At 39.9% G+C, this 18454-nt stretch overlaps 1 protein-coding gene and 1 long non-coding RNA gene across 2 annotated transcripts in view; one reads left to right on the forward strand and one right to left on the reverse strand.

Annotated features, from left to right (window-relative positions):
- LOC111259280 (uncharacterized) overlaps positions 1-18454 on the reverse strand; it is an 82605-nt gene that overhangs the window by 49546 nt on the left and 14605 nt on the right. The gene's annotated exons all lie outside the window — the stretch shown is intronic.
- On the forward strand, positions 4646-14130 carry LOC147753667 (uncharacterized). Its single transcript, XR_015310512.1, has 2 exons — positions 4646-12409; positions 12592-14130. It is a non-coding gene; the product is annotated as an uncharacterized LOC147753667 (long non-coding RNA).

Consider the following 18454-nt stretch of genomic DNA (forward strand, 5'->3'; position numbering starts at 1 on the left):
CTAATTCTATTTTATAGTTACGATCATAATATCTAGGTAATATATTATTTCTCTGCACATGTCAGTCACACTATGCCGTATTGAGCGGTGTGTATGTGACTTATTACAGCATTATATTGTATGCGCAGGGCGACCGACTTCACAATTTTGTTTTTTTTAATGTTTTCAATTTTGTTTTTTTATTTAACAGTTACTTCAGCCAAAGGTATTCCTTGTACGATCCTGACGATTATCTTCATTTTATACAACCTCTATCCTGCTCACACCTTAAATTCAGAACCTAAATTAATCTTAGGTTCATTTCAACGTTATCATATTTAATTCTGCAAACGTTTCTTTAGCAGAAGTTAGCAAAAATGTGTTCATGTAGAAACTTTTTAGGCTCTTGCTTAGTAAAACGACATGTGGTAATCTAGCGGATCGGCCGTTTAGGGGCCATGTGTCTGTCATGCCTGGCCTCTAAAGCAGCCGATTTTGATTAAACCTAATAACAAAAAAAAACGGATCGATCGGCTAGTCTTCTTGATCGTGCAGTGATAACGTGTTTGCCTACTAAATTTGTGACAACGTCGTTTAGGTTCAACACCGGGCGTACATACAAGTGCGTTAAGACCCAGCCGGCAAATTGGCTAGTATGAGCCTTATACCATCGTACATCATGCGGGAAAGCACAAGGTTTTCCTTCAAAGACTTCCGCTGTCTACAGTTGCACAAAAGTGTGACCATGCAGGTAAACCTCTTTGGTGATATGTTAGCCTTTTTAAAATAAAAACTACACGCCACACTCAAAGCATAAACAATGATCAGGAAATTACTTTTACTTATAAAGGGCGCATCTCATTGATTGTGAGCAAGTTAACGATTGTTTCTGCGTTTTGCATTAAGCTAAACATTTTCTCGTCAGAAAAAAATGGCGCACGACTTATCACGACATTCTTAAGAGAACTTCGGAACAAATTATATCGAGCAAGTTCGAGTTCTATTGGCCTAAAAGACTATCTGTCTGGCTTTTATGACACACGAAATATAGCTAGGGTTTTCGTAGACAATCAGTGATTTGGAAGTCATGTTTGTTTAAACTTTTTCATTTATGACGGGGAGATCATCAAAGATGCAATTTTGGAGTCTGCACAATTTTTTTGTTGTCGTATATTTTTTGCGCTGTGCTGAAACCAGCTTTAGTTTGTTCTCCATACCCCATCGCGATGCCGTGCATGGTTAATTTTGGGTAACCGAAAAAGCTAATTCTCTCAGTGAGGCTTTTTCTGGCAATCATACCGTACATACGTAGCAGTTTATTCTTATCATTTGGGTTGCGGATATCCGATATTTTTGGGTAATCAAAGAGAAATTTTTTCGACACGTCATTCTCGCAAATTGTACCACACAGTGCAAATGTCAAAATGAAGTCATGTTCAACTAGTCAGCGCGACATAGCAGATACGCGTGTTTAACAAATAACGTATGAAATTAAAATTTCATAAAAGTATAGCTTTGCTCTGCCAACGGAACCAGAGTCTCACGTGATGGATAGATCTTTTGTTTGACCTGCGCGTGACATCCTGGTTGGGGACCACGGTGTTTGACAGTTGACCCCTATTAATAATATATTGGACAACGAGTATATCGACCGAGACAACCACCTCCATGTTTTTAGGTAAAATTATATTTCTAATTTTCGTTAATTGAATACCTAACGAATACTTATGGAATCTAAGTGGTTGTATGATTCACTTAAACCTTTGTACGCCTCAATATTTTTTTTCACTTGAGCACATAGTTTAAATTTTAAAAAAAACATCGAATGTCATAAAAAACGTGAATTGGAAGTTAGAGGCTTCGAGGTTTCAGCGTTTAATGTTCCGCTACAGGAGAAGCATGCGCGACTCCAAGTTCCAGCTGATCCAGAGAACAGGCCAAGTCAGTTTTGCGTGTCTGCCTGTTTCTCTCATGCAGTGTGCAAGCCTCATTGTATCAAGTCGCATCTGTATCGAAACAAAAACAGTTATTTGAACGATTTTTTTTGTAGATGCTAGAAGTGTTATTCCTAGCAGTCCTGTTTATATCATATAGCTATCACTATTTCTAGAATGCTTAACGACGACACCAAAACTCGAAACACTGAGTTCTCACTTAACGCAATTACAACTTCAGTTCTTCATTTTGGGGCCTGCATTATTCAATAATATCTTAAAAACATAATGATCGAATAAGTCGTATTATGCAATAATTTTTTTTCAATGATACCTGTGCCAGGCGATATAAATAGGCGTCAATTTGTTAAAGTGTTGTTCAAAAACACTTTATACGAAAAAGCCTAACTGAATTTAGTTTTGGGCTGGCAGGAGGTCGAAAGTTTTGAAAATACAAAAGCTCGAAAGCGCCAAAAAAAGATGGCACATAGTCTTAAAGGGACTAAACGTTCGAGCTTATCAGAACGACTTACTTGACATATAACATTCGGCTATTCAAAACAACCATCTAGTTCTGTATAAAAAATCCAAATCATTAAAATGGTTTCATGAAACATTTGCCGGTTTTTTGAACCCTTTAAACTTCAGATCTATTAAAAATCTTCCGGTTTACCTCACGGAAATCTCTCTTGAATTTTTAAGAGCCTGCATAGGCCTTAGCAATAACATAGACTGTGCGTTTTGTGCAAAAAAGAAGTTTTCAGTCTTCATGACGGTTCGCCCAACGCAAGGCTATTGAATAGTAGCTAATTCTACGTTTGAATTGCGAAAACGACGTACTGTTTTATGCTATGATAGTTGTTCCCTGTTTTGTTTTAGAAAAGCCTGGTGCTCTTCTGGCACCAACAATAGGGGATGAACGTATCATTGGTACGACAAGTCGTAAGTACGACAGTCCGATAAAGTTTAACCTGATAATCAGATGACATATACTATATAAATATAGGTTCTTATAATTCTAATCTGTAATCAAAAATATAGGCGTTTTGATTCGGCATTTTGTTGAAAATTACCTTATTATTATAGCCCCTTCTAAGACCTAAAGGAGTCGTCGGTAAATTCATAGGAGGACTTTTATCTTTCGTGGCATTGGTTGCTTTCAATGGTCACGTAAGTAAATTCTTAAAATTTTCTTATGTAGTATAACTTCTTACTAATTTAATATAATTCATTTTTAGCTAAAAAACAACACATTTATTTTATTAAGGATTTAGGATTAAGGATTAAATTACCTCTAACTCGGATCGAACAAAAACATCGAACAAACTGTGGCTGAAATCATATCTTTATATTGAACATTACATTTGTTATTAGATGCATGTTCGTGTATTTGTGTTTTCCATAACAACCCTCATACAACCCTTCACAGAGAGAAATATGTTCATTGCGTACTGACAAACTTATAAATTGACAAAGACTTTTCTATAAGGATGTTCGGTATCCTTAAGTACTACGAAAATTAATTAAATCGAAGAAAGGAACCGCGCACAAATATTTTCTTCTTATGATTAAACTAGTATATTCAAGAAAATTTGCAACATTGTTTAGTTCCGTATTTGCACTTACATTAGTTGGTTATTTAGTCAAAAAATCAATATCTGATTGAGGTTTAGGTTTTATTACGGCCATGTAAAACGTACTCTAGATAATATGTCTATCGTATGTAAATAGCATAAACTGTTTTAAACTATGATGTATACATATTCTCTGTGTGAATAAAAAAGTTTTTCCAGTACAATAAAATACTCAGGCCGATTAAGTGTAAAACTCGCATAGAAGTTCAAGCACAGTATAGCGACATGACTCCAATCAATCGCTAAATCTTTTACACGGGCAGTATGATGTAAAGCTATGCCGTTATATATATATATATATATATATAACGATGATCAGCCATCGTCGTTCCCTTAGGGATACGTTGCAATTGAGGGCACCAGATACTCTAGAAAATAACAGATATTATTTAGTTTTTGGTGCCTTTTCTGCTTCCATTTATTGCTTGACACAGTCATACTATTTTCCTTCTGTTACATGCTGTATTACTATTTCGTCGTCAACTGCACAGATTGGCCCCAAATGTTGTTTGAATTCAATAAACTGGGTAGAAGCTTGTGGAGATGGGAGTGTTGCAAGGATTTCCACGGCATGACTGAGATTAGAAGGTCTCACTTTTTTATTTCCAAATTTTCATATGTTTCTTTTTATCGTCACTTCCTGCTGCTTCTTGGTCTTCTTAGAACCGCCTCCTCCGAAAATGGGAACTCTTGGCAGCAATCGGAGGCTAGAAGGATACGCCCAGACGCGTACAGCGTTCAAACCCTAAAAATGGCTATCATTGTTGTCAGTTGAGCGTTGGCACTCTTTTGCACTAAAAGAAAAGGAAAAAAGCTGAAATGAAAATAACGCAGCCGAATACGCTGGGATAACGCCGCCCAACGACTAGCATATAGAAAGATTCAAAGCAGCGATGTGTAAGTAATGTCGTAAGTTCTACGTCATAGCCAAGCTCTACTCTATGCTTACTCCTTTCCGTCCAGTTGAGCTCGTTGTCGTGCGCATCAGGGACCAACGCTAGCTGGCACTGAGGGAGCATGGACACAATGCGAAAAGTGTAGTATCCCAATATTCCGGCTCCCAGAAGAAGCTGAAGCGACCGTGGCAGACCGCTATAATTAAAATATAAGGGTAGTGATAGCGATTATAGGAGAGAAGAAGAAGGCTTCTAATTGTAACGCAAAGCCAAGCAAGAACCTAGGTTCGTTGGTTCACATTAACTTATAAACTTCTTTGAGTTAGGGCTTGACGCCAGTCAGTAATAATAAGCACAGCAATGACAGCCGAATAACCGTAGAGCCAGTTTAAGTGATGCCGTCCAGAATTGATGAAATCTGGCAAGTGAAGCAGAGAAGCGCATATAGTCATAAACGACCCAGACGCGCTCCTGCAAAGTTGCAAGGGGTAATAGGCAGTTGTTCGTTGAACTAAAGCAGTACGGCTAAAGATATTACTCAGAATTTGAACCAATTCAAATTCACTATTCAGTTGAATCGAATCGACCATTCTATTTAAAGGCTAAATGAATAGCGATTTGTGGGTATTTTGCAGGACGATTAATCGAGGTCTTCAAGCAGATGGTTCCATCGTGTCTTTGCTTCTGTTGTCGAGCGACTCGCTTTCGGAAATTTACTTTGTTGATCACTTTAGCGTTTCCTTACATGGCATCCAATAAGTCGAATATTGAAGTTTGCGTGGCGCCTGGTGCATTGCTTCATAAATTTAACATAACAATAACTTAACGTAGAAAAATGCATGTAACACACTATCATTAGGGACTACTATTTACGCAGGCCTTCAGGAAATTACTCGTTTTATGGTTAGCAGCTAACTGTCGGTGCTTGAGAACTCGAGGGTCATCTCAAGTGGTAAAACCCATTTCAGGAACATATATTTATTCTATGGGGGATCATACAGTGTTTGCTTATTTTAAAAAGCATCTCTGTGTCCGTTCAGTTTTGATCCAGTTCCAGCTCAGTAACGACAGGACCAGTTTGATAGGCACAATTTCGAAAACGTTGACACTACGCACAGAACGTAAGTATATTGGGTACGCATTTAACTCGCAGAGGTCCGCGAAGATACACCAGGTTGCTAGACCAGTGCGATCGTCAGCGTAACCCTATTTCACACTATTTAACACATGCAGATTACAGATTACATACTCCAATCTGAAAAAAAGTGCCTCCAGTTGGCCCAAAATGCTACCTACGACCATTTAGGTGCTTTCGGATTGTGTTCTTCCTCCATATTTGGGTGTCACTGTGCACGTGTGTCTGTGTTCGGCTTGATGAAGTACAAACGTGCGTGGGCTAAGAACTGGCAGTCTGTCATCTTGACAAATTTCACGCCTCTTCCAGAGAATGTATTGATTGTGCTTTAGCTTGGTATAATAGCAGATCTGTGCCAAATTTGCTCCGAATATTTTATCAAATGACTTCGTCTACAGGACTCACAGCTAATTTAGGTATTTACAGTTTTAATTATCTCTTGTGCAAGTCATATGCACAATAGCGGGAGAAATAATTCATTTTTCTAAAATGAAACTGAATCTTTTTCAGGTATCACCATTTTCGTTATTTTTTGGCTCTTTATTTCCAGCAGCTCGTGAAAGATTTTGATAGCATTGTAACATCCGTTGAATAATTTTCTAGCTTGCCCTTTTACTCTCTTTCATCTCTGAAAAAGGCAAAATATTTCGTCATTAGAGTGACTGATTATAGTGTCAGGTGGTGCCCAGGTGATCACAATTTTTATGATTTTAATGATGAGAGTTTGCTTTCCCTCTCGCATGTTCTGCTGCATGTTGAAGCGGCAGGTTCAAACTGCTGCTACAAAAAGGAAAGGGAACCGGGGAAGAGACTCACGGTAGCTCCAATGATCACGGGATGGCTTTTTGCGAACAGCGAAGCCCCCGTCTGCAGCTTTCCAGTTTCAATCTAATCATTTCATGCTCTGGTCTCTAGTGAATAATCGGAAAAGCTAAACTCAGGCTATAGCTGACGTTTGCGTGAAATCGGTGTCTAACCGATCGGCTATATTGTATTATGCCTCAAAACTAGGTACCATCTACTGCTTTAGCTTGCCAATAGGAATTTTTCACGGCCTTGTCTTCACAACCCTACCAACTCGACAGTATTGACCCGGGCGGTTATCCTGGCATACCGCAGCCGATTTCCTTAAGATCGGCGCCCAATGATAACAAAAGGCCGGGTTACTTTTGAGTTAACTTATGTGGCTTCTGCCTTCAGCTGCGGGTCTAGTAAGGTAGCGCAATCTGTTGATACCGCGCGGATGATTCAAGTGGTTCGGCGCACTTTTCGAGAGAACGAGAAGGCTTTTGGCGCATCTCTTTTTATCTGCTGGCTACAGTAGACGCTTGCTCGTACCAATGACGTCCCCGTCCCGTTTCATTTGCTCCAGCCTTTTAGCCCGCCCCGCCGGCTGTTGGTTACCGTTAGTGGTCAGTCTTTCGTCAGACAATGAGTTTGCAATGTAGCTATAGGTCCTTTTCAAATCCCGAAAAAGCCTGTTTAGGAGAAGCTTTCAAAGCAGCAGCCTTTGCAGCAAGCCGTATGAGCCTTTTTCATGCGCGGTCCGGCCGCTCCACTTCGTAGCCATGTAGAACTCGTTACTGGGTTGAGGAGAGCTCTTGCGTCTAGGTGCTCCGGCCTAATGGCTGACCGGTTGGTTTGGGCGGTAAATATTTGACTGTCCATGTCGATGTAATAGTACGCGGTAAAGTAAATAAATCACATACACATTTATTCACTTTACTTCAAGATAACTTTTAACCATTATTGCCTGACGATAGATGTTGTCACAAATAGCACGCTTTACGTGCACCCATTTGTGATCTTTGCATCTATGCAGTTTGCCCAAATTTCCTCATAGCATGACAGCGATCTCATTCATTAGCACAGAGGCAAAAGATTCAGGTTATGTTCTACTGATTTAAACCTGTTTAGTTCCTAGGTCAGGACTGTCAGGACGTGACATTTCGAACGCGTAACTGTGGCATTAAGTGTATATCAAGTCGAATCAGAATAGTGTACATGACTCCATTAGTTTTGAATTCTTTTCAGTCCCACCTTGGCTTTATAAAGATCGCAATAATTTTCAACAACATATATTGTTTAGAAATAGTTTAACTCCGTAGGAGCTCTTCTCTACGCCAATTCTTCTCAAAACCACTGACTATCACAGTGAAAACTTTGTAGATTGTTTCACGTTTGTTCGTACTCGTTCTTTGTGAAGCTCTCTCTCTTAATGGGGTCAGTCAGTTCCGTTAAACCTTCAAAAGCAACAAACCTTCTTTTTGGGGCAGCTACAAAGCAAGAGTCACTATTAGCAAAAACTTTCACATTAACAATATATGGTTATTTAAAAGAAGATAAAAAAATATAAATTAATCAGTTCGAAAAACTATAAACAAGTACTGTATTGTCTGTGCGACCATTGTAGATTAGATAGACATAGACCGGATTATCTGGCGATCTTTCCCAAAAAAAGGGGCCGTTGCTTCATTTTATTATTTTTTTTACATTTTCGACCTAAGTCATCAGACGTTACGTCACGCGGGTGGTCTTGCGTCTTTTTTTCTGAGCTTTTGCCGACGGAATCCATAAAGCAAAACATATAATATATAATAATAATTAATATATAACTCACGCTGAAATTTGACCAGCGATGGTCTTACAGTCAAGGCTGCCGTGGCACCACCCCAAAAGAGAGCCCCTCAGAGAAAGGAAACTGTCAACAATGATTTTTCGTTATGGGATTTTGTTATGCTTTCTTAAAGCTGTATTTAAACAAAAACAAAGTAAGCGTCATTCCTGATCTTTGTGTTTATCTAATAAATGGTTTCTGCTCAGCTTGATTACAGATTTAATTCGGAACCTAGGTCACTCACCAGCTATTTTTAAAATATTCCTTCTCTAATTCGCCAACCATTTAAATTTAACTCTACTTGCGCGCCAGACATTATTCAATGTAGACTCCTAAACATCTCGCTCAAATACGTTCCACACAAAATTCTTGCAATACATGTCAGGTCGACAGGAGGCCAAATGTCCCAAAAATCCAAACGGAGCAAAAAACCTACCCAGATATTCTTCTCACGAACCGCTGACCCCTGTATAAAAATCCAGGATTATCACAAATAGATTTTAGCTCCATTTTGGTAGTTTAAATAGTTCAGACCTAAATCTTACTGAATACCTTCTGATTTACCCCATGAAAATCTCCCTCGATATTTTTACAAGCCTCACTCGAACTGGCAATAACACCGATCGTGGACTCCAGGTAAAAACATGGGTGTATATTCTCGGTGTCGTTCGTTTTCCGCGAACTGTCCTATTAATTGGGCAATAGCTAATTTTTGCTGAAGTCGCGAAAATAACACTTTTTTTTTACGCCAAGATGAGCCTGTGGTTTCCTTTACTACGAAGAATAGCGGCTGAGTAAGAGCCTACCACGAGAAGCAGTTTAACACAGTTCGCCCGAACTTGGCCGACACACCTTGTGTGTATGAGGAGTCTTCTGCTTATTATTGTTGACTGAATGATACGCAATATGAGTAATGGGTAAATCAAGCACAAATAAACCTGATCAGACTGCCTTAAATCATCGAATATATAAAGTATACGATCGATGAACAAACCATTGGCTATAGTAATTGACCTCATATGAATGACATGTACGTGTGTTCTGCCATATGGTCATACAGTCATTCGTGTCTGCGTCGGCTTATCCATAATTTTTGAACGGATCAAAAAGTAAAAGGGATTATGAATAGCTTTATCTTTAACAAACTTAACGAGTGACTTCAATGAGTCCGCTGGTACTCGTCGTATAACGGCATTCGTTAATTCTATCTCAGTGTTAGAAAAAAAGCATCGCACTCGCTCACAACTGTAGGCACAATCCTTACTGTAATAAATATAGTAAAATGTGATGTTTTATTGTACGAAAATGCTTTTCAAGGATGACCTGAAAGAATTGGGAAGGAACAGTGGGCAGGATAGATATTATTGATTGAAGTTGAAAGTTTATACGACGAGTCTATTACAGCATTTTGAATGTACACTGCTGAACACCTTGTTGTGTCAAAAACAGTTGTTGCTTTCGAAATTCGTCGGGCACGTTCTTCAACCGCTCTTTCTTGCCTAGACACAAGGTCTTTATTAAAGGTTTTGTTATCTCGCTAGAAATAGTCGTCTATTAACATTACGGAAGATAATTCTCTTGCCTGCTTACTTCAACTCAGGAATTAGAGACATTCGGATTGACGACCATTTGAACACTCTCACATGCAATAGTACCTACCATCTGTAACTTAACTGATCGTTAGAGGCGTGTCACGGTATGTCAATGAAGTGTATAGTTTCAACATATAGAAACATTGTCTTGTAAGTATGTACTTGCTGTCTGTAACTGTTAGTTAAACATGAGAGGACATTCAGACACGTCAACCTATGCATGTCATAAATGTTTGTTGACGGTCAAATTGTCGTAACGTCAACGCTAGAATTGAAATGAACTCCGAATATCTTTGTGCCAAACTTTAAAAAGGAAACATATTATTTATTTATTTATTCAAAACTACTGCTTCTGCGGAGTACTGCTTTCTTGCCAAACGGGATGCAGTGCTTTATTTATAAAGCTTTAAGCGGCTGCAAAGAACCAATAAACAGTAAGTCCACCACTGGTTCAATCGAACCATTTTTTTCGGTATCCTGACCGTCAGAATACCAACCCTTTTTTTGTTCGCAAGTATCCCTGCGATGTCTTTGATCGATAGCGTGAAGCTGCATTTAGTGAAGGGATTCGTGAAACAAGCTACAAATCTTAGGCTGGGTTTACGCTTGCCATTTATCAGAATTATATTAGAGGTAAATATGCTATTAATACTTGAAAAAAAAATCATTCTCGGATTAAAACAAGAGCTGGGCAGATTCATATACTGCATTAAAAGATGACACATGAAAAGAGCTGGCATTATTTATAAACATTTTAGATAGCACTTATCATATAAAATAATGGAATAAGTGCTTTGAGCTATGTTCGTTGCTCCGATCTATTCGGGCTACTCTACTTTTTTTTAACAACGAAAGTAATAGATAGAGCGATAAAAACTAACGCAATGGGCTTCGGGCACGATTATTTGGATAGCAAGAAGGTACTCAATTAATCGTATTGACATATCTGGTGTCCCAAGAATTGAGATACGGTTTAACCTGTTACCAATGTGCAGATTGGACAAACGATGCGTATATAGGTAATTATATTGTGCGTACATGTGGACACGCAGTGCCGCAATGTTTGCAAATGCTAAATGCTTTTGTGTAGCATAACACAGAACAAAGCAAAAGGCTGAGAAAAGAGCTGTTAAACTTGTAGCCATTTAATCTGATAGAAATTGCCAGTCGAGGGTGTATGAGAAACATTTAAGTTTAGTTAATTGAACCTTCGACACCTGGACAACCTGCTACTTCTTCTATTATTTTTCTCTTTGTCGCTTGCCTGCACTTCCTGTTCCTTTGGTGTCGTCCTACTATGTAATTTTTACAATGTTCGTCTTTTGCTTGTCCGTGCTCCCTCACCTTAACGATGTTTAGAACCATTAAGGTAAGCGAACGACTCCTTTATATTTTTTTTTTATTTCTCCAGTACCCTCTTGCCTGGCCTAGGTTCTTTGTTATTTTTCTTTTATCAGTTTTATCTGTCGCCGCAGTTCTGGGTCTAACGTGCCCGCAAACATTCACTTCTTTTATCGCCGTGTCAGCTTCCATCGTATTTTCATAACCATCAATGCTCGCTTGTTTCCTTCGACGTGGTCAACATGAAACGATATTTTTTCGGTTTTTGTCCGTTCGCTGCACAAGATCCACCTGTGAGTGCACAATGTGCGTTTCCATTATCAAGAAAATCCGTGTCTAAGACATATTATTCCCGCTATTTTCACTGGGCCTTTCCATTCCTCCCCTAACTTTCCTCCTCTTCTTTCTAATCCCTCTCGCCTAATTTCTCTCCTTTCTCTTTCTCGGAGTCTTTTTTTAGTGCTGGATCCCTTTCCTCGTTGTGTTTTTCTTGGTGGGGTCTTTTTCTCGGTCTCCCTTATCCCCTGTTCGCTGGCTTCATACAACTAGTTCGGCTTTCGGCCCATCGTCACTGTTTGCCATAATGGTGACACCGTAATCTTTAGGAGCCGTGTACGGAACGCCTCGCTAGTGACTGGCAGCAGACGATGGATAGCAGCAGTGGAAGCGGATTCATAAGAACGAAAGGAGTCCTGAGCGATGCGATGTGATTTATATTCGTATCTTTGTTTTACGGAACTTATCGTGGGCGATCGATCCTGCTAGGTAAGAACGATCGCGGAGGAACAAACGATGTTTCACAAGGTTACGCTTACACTTACAGCCTCACATACGGGACGCCCCTTTACCCTCAAACTCAGTTACACCATGACAAAAAAATAGCCGCTAAAGAAAGCTCTATCGAAAGTAGCACAATAAAGTGATGATACACTAACAACATATTCAGAAATAAAAATACTACCATCTAGTATTCTAATCGATAATCCGTTTCTGAAGAAAACTTCTGTTGAATGCGTTTGGAGCCTTATTCTAATAGCAGGACGCGTTTCTAAATGAAACTGTTCAGCGTATTTCATTTAGGACGTTTGGTCGCACCCGAGATATTCAAAGCACTCACTGTCTCAACTAATTTGATGTTCTTAAATTCGCTTCTTGGACTGATGCCCTAAAGGGACCGCCAGTGGAAAGGGGCATTCTGAGAAGGACGCCAGTAATATGGTAAAAATTGTTGGCAACGTGAGTTCATCTCGGCCATTTCGGATCATCATTAAAATATGACAGGTATTGTTCATGCATATATGCGACATTATCGTATGTTTTATTGTTGACTTCCATAAGATCTGAAGCGCTAAAGACTAGCTATTCTGCTTCTTACAGGAAAGCTTTTAACATTCGTCTTACGCCGCCTCGTAATTCGATTCGTGCGCCTTTTTATATGCGTTTCTATCTGTCTGTCTCTACAGGAAATCGATAAAAACCTGACAGGAATCTAAATAAAAAGACAGGCAACAAGTAACAGATATAAACTTGGTCGAGCAGTGCAGCATTCAATACAAAAGTATGGAGAACCGCGACATCAGACCGCGATAGCGCCGGCAGGAGTAACATTTGTAGCGGTAAGAACTCGACGGGTACGACGATGACGGTAACACCTAGGGCAATAATAACTTTATGAAGCTACCCTATATCTTCTTCTCGCCAAACGTCTTTGTTCTGTTGCCCGCTGTTTCAGTTGTAGCGGATGCACAAGTCAAATGTTCTCAAGCAAAATGAAAAACTAACTCTGATCTCTGTTTGGATTCCGCCTTTAACCGCGTCTGACGCCACCCAACCGAAGGCTAAAGGTCTGGTGTGGAGTTAACAGACAAGGATGCTCTCTCTCTCGTTATATGTATATAGCTAGAGCACGAGGCCGTGGCCAGAAACAAAGGGTTATGGGATAAAAGGAAAGCAACTCGGGTGCTCTGATGCTGCTATTTTTTGCGGATAGCACCGCCTGAAATGGTCTGTCTACATAGTCCTCCCACTTCTGTTTCACAACTAGGGAATACTGAAGATCGCCAACTAAACAACAATAGAATGTTCGCCTTGAAGTGCCTGAAGGACCAGTTGTCCTTTTAATAGTCAATGTCGTTAGCGCGACCTTCAATAGATAATAACGGGACTCGAAATCGAACAGGTTGATCTCTTTTTTCTAGCTCTTATTCCGTGCAAAGTCGCTCCATGACACCCAGCCTACTAGGACTCATGGACTCACTGGGATACCCAGATGTTGCGTGTTCCTAAAGAAAAAAAATAGGAAAAACCCGTTAACCCAGCAACCGAATCGCCACACTTCAAGGACAACTTAACGACATGCCTAAAAAAACACGAATATTATTATCATTATCTCATACGCAGCCAAGACTACGTGTCACTAAAGCTTGCCTGCTGTATTCCAGCATATTTGAATTATGCCACTGTATAGCTAGTATGTATTATGTAGTACATTGACCTTTTAATAAATATTTTTCGTGAAGCTCATTTCAAAGCTAATTCTGAGTAATGAAAATGTAATATGCTCGCTTCAACAACAACAACAACAACTTAGTAAAAGGAATATCTAAGCGCAAGTATTTTGTTATAATGGTCAAAGCACTCATCCATCGTTCGATTTTTTATCCACACTATGTTTTCTTGTTTCTTATAAAGTTCCGTGTCAGGCTTCCTCTTGATGTTGAAAGCAATGACAAGTGATAAACATTATAGAAATGGATGGCATTTGAAAGGTACTCAACTATCAAAAGACAGCAGTTACCCAAAAAGGCAAAAACATCTATAGCCAACAACAGTCGAACTTATTTTTTCATCTTAGGCTTGAGACAATACACGTTAAAACTTGCGTGTACAAAAAACAAATCTGATTTATTTTACCGGGGTGTTTCATTCAATCTGAAATATATCGTGAAGTGATATTTTGTCCACACTGTATTTGAAAATATATTTGAAAAAGGTGTCTGCAATGTGAGAGATTCATTTTTGAAGCTTAATATCTTTTGTTGAGTTAGTCTGTAATATCTGTTACGATGGTGATTGTGAGCTACTTCGTAACTGCGCCTAAACAGACATTACTAAAAGTATCATGTAGTGAAACTAACAATATGATTTAACGACGTAAGTGAACTTTAAGGAGCCAGAACCAACCGGTGCTAAGCAGAACAAAAATAAGTGGCAAGGACTCATTGAAGGACTAAGAGGCTCTCCGTAAGAAAAAGCTACCAGATGGTCTGAGGTAAGCTAGCTGGTGTTCCGAAAATCCCCTAAGTCAAAGGGTCTGTCGAGAACCACTCTAAAGGTACCGAGAACGAAGAGAAAGGGAGCGGATGATATCTGAAACAACACAACAAAGTTGATTCGAGAGAAATTCATTAAAGTGGGTGAGAGGAGATAACGGAAACAGCGGCGTCATTATGCAGCGGATGACCAGTAAAATCGAGGAAGAATGATGCTTGGTTTAACATGAATTGTGAAGCTGACCGTAGGACGACGTGCTGAAAGGAAGTGACAGGGCGTCGAAGACCATGGGTTTTGGTTGTTCTACTGCACGATAAATTTGGATAAGCTGGAAACAGAATCGATAATTCTAAATTTTAGACGCGCTATCTTCAACTGTCGGAGTGACCGAAAAATCCGAACGGACGATGGCATTGAGTATGATGTCCCGGCAGAAGTGTCTCGTAGTATACGTTTACTTGAGATCAATCGTGCGTAGTCTTTCGTGTGACGCAATTTTCAGACTATCTGGGCCAGAAATAGTAAGTAGAATAAGTCATATATGCAGACGATCAGATTGCGTCCGACTGCGGAATCGAGACGCAATCAGAAGAAACACCAACACAGAATTAGACTGTATGAAATACTCTATGCGCAGAAACCAAGTCGAGCTGGCACCCAAAAAATACGGAGTCTAGGGCTCATTAATATAACATAGTGCAGAAACTCCAGCATCCCATGACCTCGGTCCAGAAAAGACACTCAGTCCGACCGTTGAAGCACCTCGGAAAGAGCTTGAGTAAAGCTTAACTGTAACCCCAGACCTAGTACAAACGGTGGAGAAAGCAATCTCGAGTCCATCAGCCACCTGATGCTCGGAGCCAGTAGACTGATAAGCCAAGATGGAACTCTCCATTGCGCTGGATTTTGTGGTACTCTTTACGACTTTCATCTGGACAAAAGCTAGAAAAAAAAAAGGGAATAAGAGTTTCCAATAAGGCCAGCACAACAGGTGTTCGTTTTCGCCGTAAGAGAACATGCCGAACTATTTTCCGCCATGGCCTTAAGTGGGTTAGTGCCATGGCACACGATGGCCAAGTATGGAAGGCACGCAACCGTTTTTACAGGAGTACCCAATTACACTGAAAATCTCTACTTGAACCAAAATTTCATTAACAAAAGTTGAAGAGCGGTACGGGAGAGATTTACCATCTGATGCAGGTCCTCAAAACGTATTTTCATATTGTGGAATGACAAAGGCGTCAAGTGATTTTTCGTGTCGCACCGTACGCACTAGCGTACTGTACACTCTTTAAAAAAGAAAAGATAGAGGCTGATAGAAATTGAGTGGGGTGCTCATTTGGAGCGAACACGTGAAATTCAAAGAAGAACGAGAACAAAAAAAAACAAAGACCCTAAGTAAAAACTCGTTAACGGCGCGTTGAATAAAACTGGAACTTCGCTCTGAGTTATAGCAGTTAATCAAAACAAGTACCGATTTGCGATCACGGATACGGAAAGATGTAAAGGTAGCACATACTAGAGTTGGAACAAGCCAGCTGACGCTTGACACTGCAGTAGCAAATCTCGATAAGAGAGATCCGTTATAAATGGGGTCTACACATTGAGTTCTTGTGTGCGTATTTACACGTAGCCAGCGAATGCAGGTACTGGAACTGCCATATACTATTCCATAGAGTCAACCATTTTACACCCAGTACTTTACTGCAGATGATCTGTAAACGCGCCTTGGTGCAGGTTAGTAAATATAATCCATCTTTCATTGAACTCACGTGTGTTGACTTCACGATATGGTGCTGCAGGGTGACCAGGTTTGCTTCAAGTTTGATTCAAAGGTAGAGTATGAACATAACGATAGATAACTTACCTGCAAAGTAAAGCATTGAGGTTGATACATGAAAGAAAAGAGTCCGTTTCAAAGAACTTCCTTGCAAGTGTGTGTGTAATCAGTGGGTTAGGGAAATTGATTATAAACCTCGCCGCACTCCTCGCTCAGATATACAGCGGAAATTTGCGTGTGCATTGGTGATGCACGTATCAATGCACGTGTTGCAATGAATATATATATATATATATATATATATATATAATGATGCTAGCACTCTCAGAAGCTCAAACACAAAAAACGAAGAACTTGTCGTTACGGGAACGCGTTCATCTGCCGTATTTTTTTCAAATGCAAACACACTAACTCACCGTAAAAGAGAAAAGTTGCTTCGTCTTTGGAATATGAGAAAGAACAATTTACTTTTCGATGTCTCTGCGCTGGATTCACCCTCACGGCTACTAGGGAGATAAGAGCCCCAGAATAGAAGAAATATGACAGGTGAAGCAATAGATGACTGATTTGACATTCTAGTACGAAGTTGAATGTGTTTAAGCCTACCTTTGCTCAGATCGTTTTCAAACATCTTATACAAGTGTTATGCTGTAATAGTCAGACGGAAGCTCCCTGACAATAATCAAGTCATGAGACGTCCTTTCAGGGTTCCTTCAAAAACGTAGGAGCAGACCCATTTCGATTTTTCAGCGATGAAAAAGTATCTCACAAACAACCGCTAATTCAATTGCGTTCCAAAAGACGTTGCCATTTTAGATAGGACGAAAATGATCTAATTGGTGTCCACGTTCCGATTGTTACGCTCAGTAAGAAAGGTATCATGCCGCCATACTTCATGCGTTTATCCGTTATATTACAACGTATAAGGCGTTATTGACCAAGAGTTTAGGATGATACGTGGACTCGCCCTACCGTCGCTAGTCGTTTTCAAAAATGGGTTCGGACCCGAGCGTTCGTTTCGTGCTAGGAACTAGCTGTCTAATAGAATGCCTAACGGCCACGCCGGGAGTAGAACTCAAGTCATATATATATATATATATATAGAGGGTACATCTAGATTCGAGCAAAATTTGAAGATTTCTTATGTATCCAGTCTAGCTGCCTTTCGTTACAATTCAAAGTAAACTTTTCTTATGGACGAGAAAATTTCTAAAAGCCGTAATGAGTGACGCAATGTTATTCATCGAACCGTCTCTCGGACATTTAAGATATTTAACTGTAGAAAGGTTCTCTGCTACGGTCAGACGGCCTTTGATCTGATTTTGCTAGAAACTCCACTGCCATTTTAGGATATTAGTGGCGCGCTCGCTTACGATTCCTATTTTGTCTGGCATGATTAAGGTGCGAAGCCTCACCTGGCCAGAACTAAGACACGCTTCTACCAATAGTGGAGATAGTGATGCTTTTTCCAGCTCCTTTACATATCCGTTGTGAAGCTTTCCTTGCTGAAGAAAAATCAAGAACGATGGCATGTTTTCTTTTATGTTTAGAATTACTTCATGGAGTAGGGTTATGAGAAAGTCCTCTCTCCTTTGCGTCGTCCGAAAAATTCTGTCTGACTTTTTTTTCATCTAGGAAATGAACTGTACGTATTTGTAAATCATCCGAAATACACAATTTCAGAGGATTGCTTTTAAATTCTATATGGCTCCATTAAATATGTATTGTTCCACTTTGATAAAGTGGAACAATTCCGCCTCTTTTTTAATATGCTGTGTGAAAGTACGTGGATAGGGTATCCTGTATGGGTGTTTGTGTGCGTGTGTATCACTCTGACTCCCGCTCTCACTATAGTGTAACTCTAGGTAATGATTAGCCGGGCCAGCGTAAACGTAGTATTTTCACCGAAGAGATTCTTCCGACCGGGTTAGAAAAGCAGAGGCCATAGCGGTACGCTATAATGGCGGCAAAAAACACGGAAAAGGTAGGTTGAAAAAGAAGGCAGCTGAAAAAGATTTGGTAAAGGATAAAGAAGTCGGACGAGATCTGTCTGCCTGCTTGTGTCGTCGACTCTATCGTGGTTGGCAATCGCGAATGGGTGAACTACATTCAAGGTAGCTAATATAATTTACCTTCTGAGGAAAACAGTGCAGCGAGCTACCAATAGAGGTATGAAGGCATACCATACTACACAGCCACCTAACGCCCTTATGAACGCTAGAATGAGACTTTTTATGTATTTTAGGCGAGAGCCGCTGTTGTCGCCGCCATGA

Source organism: Varroa jacobsoni, unplaced genomic scaffold (assembly GCF_002532875.2).
Source record: "Varroa jacobsoni isolate VJ856 unplaced genomic scaffold, vjacob_1.0 scaffold_315, whole genome shotgun sequence".
Taxonomy (NCBI): Eukaryota; Metazoa; Arthropoda; class Arachnida; order Mesostigmata; family Varroidae; genus Varroa; species Varroa jacobsoni.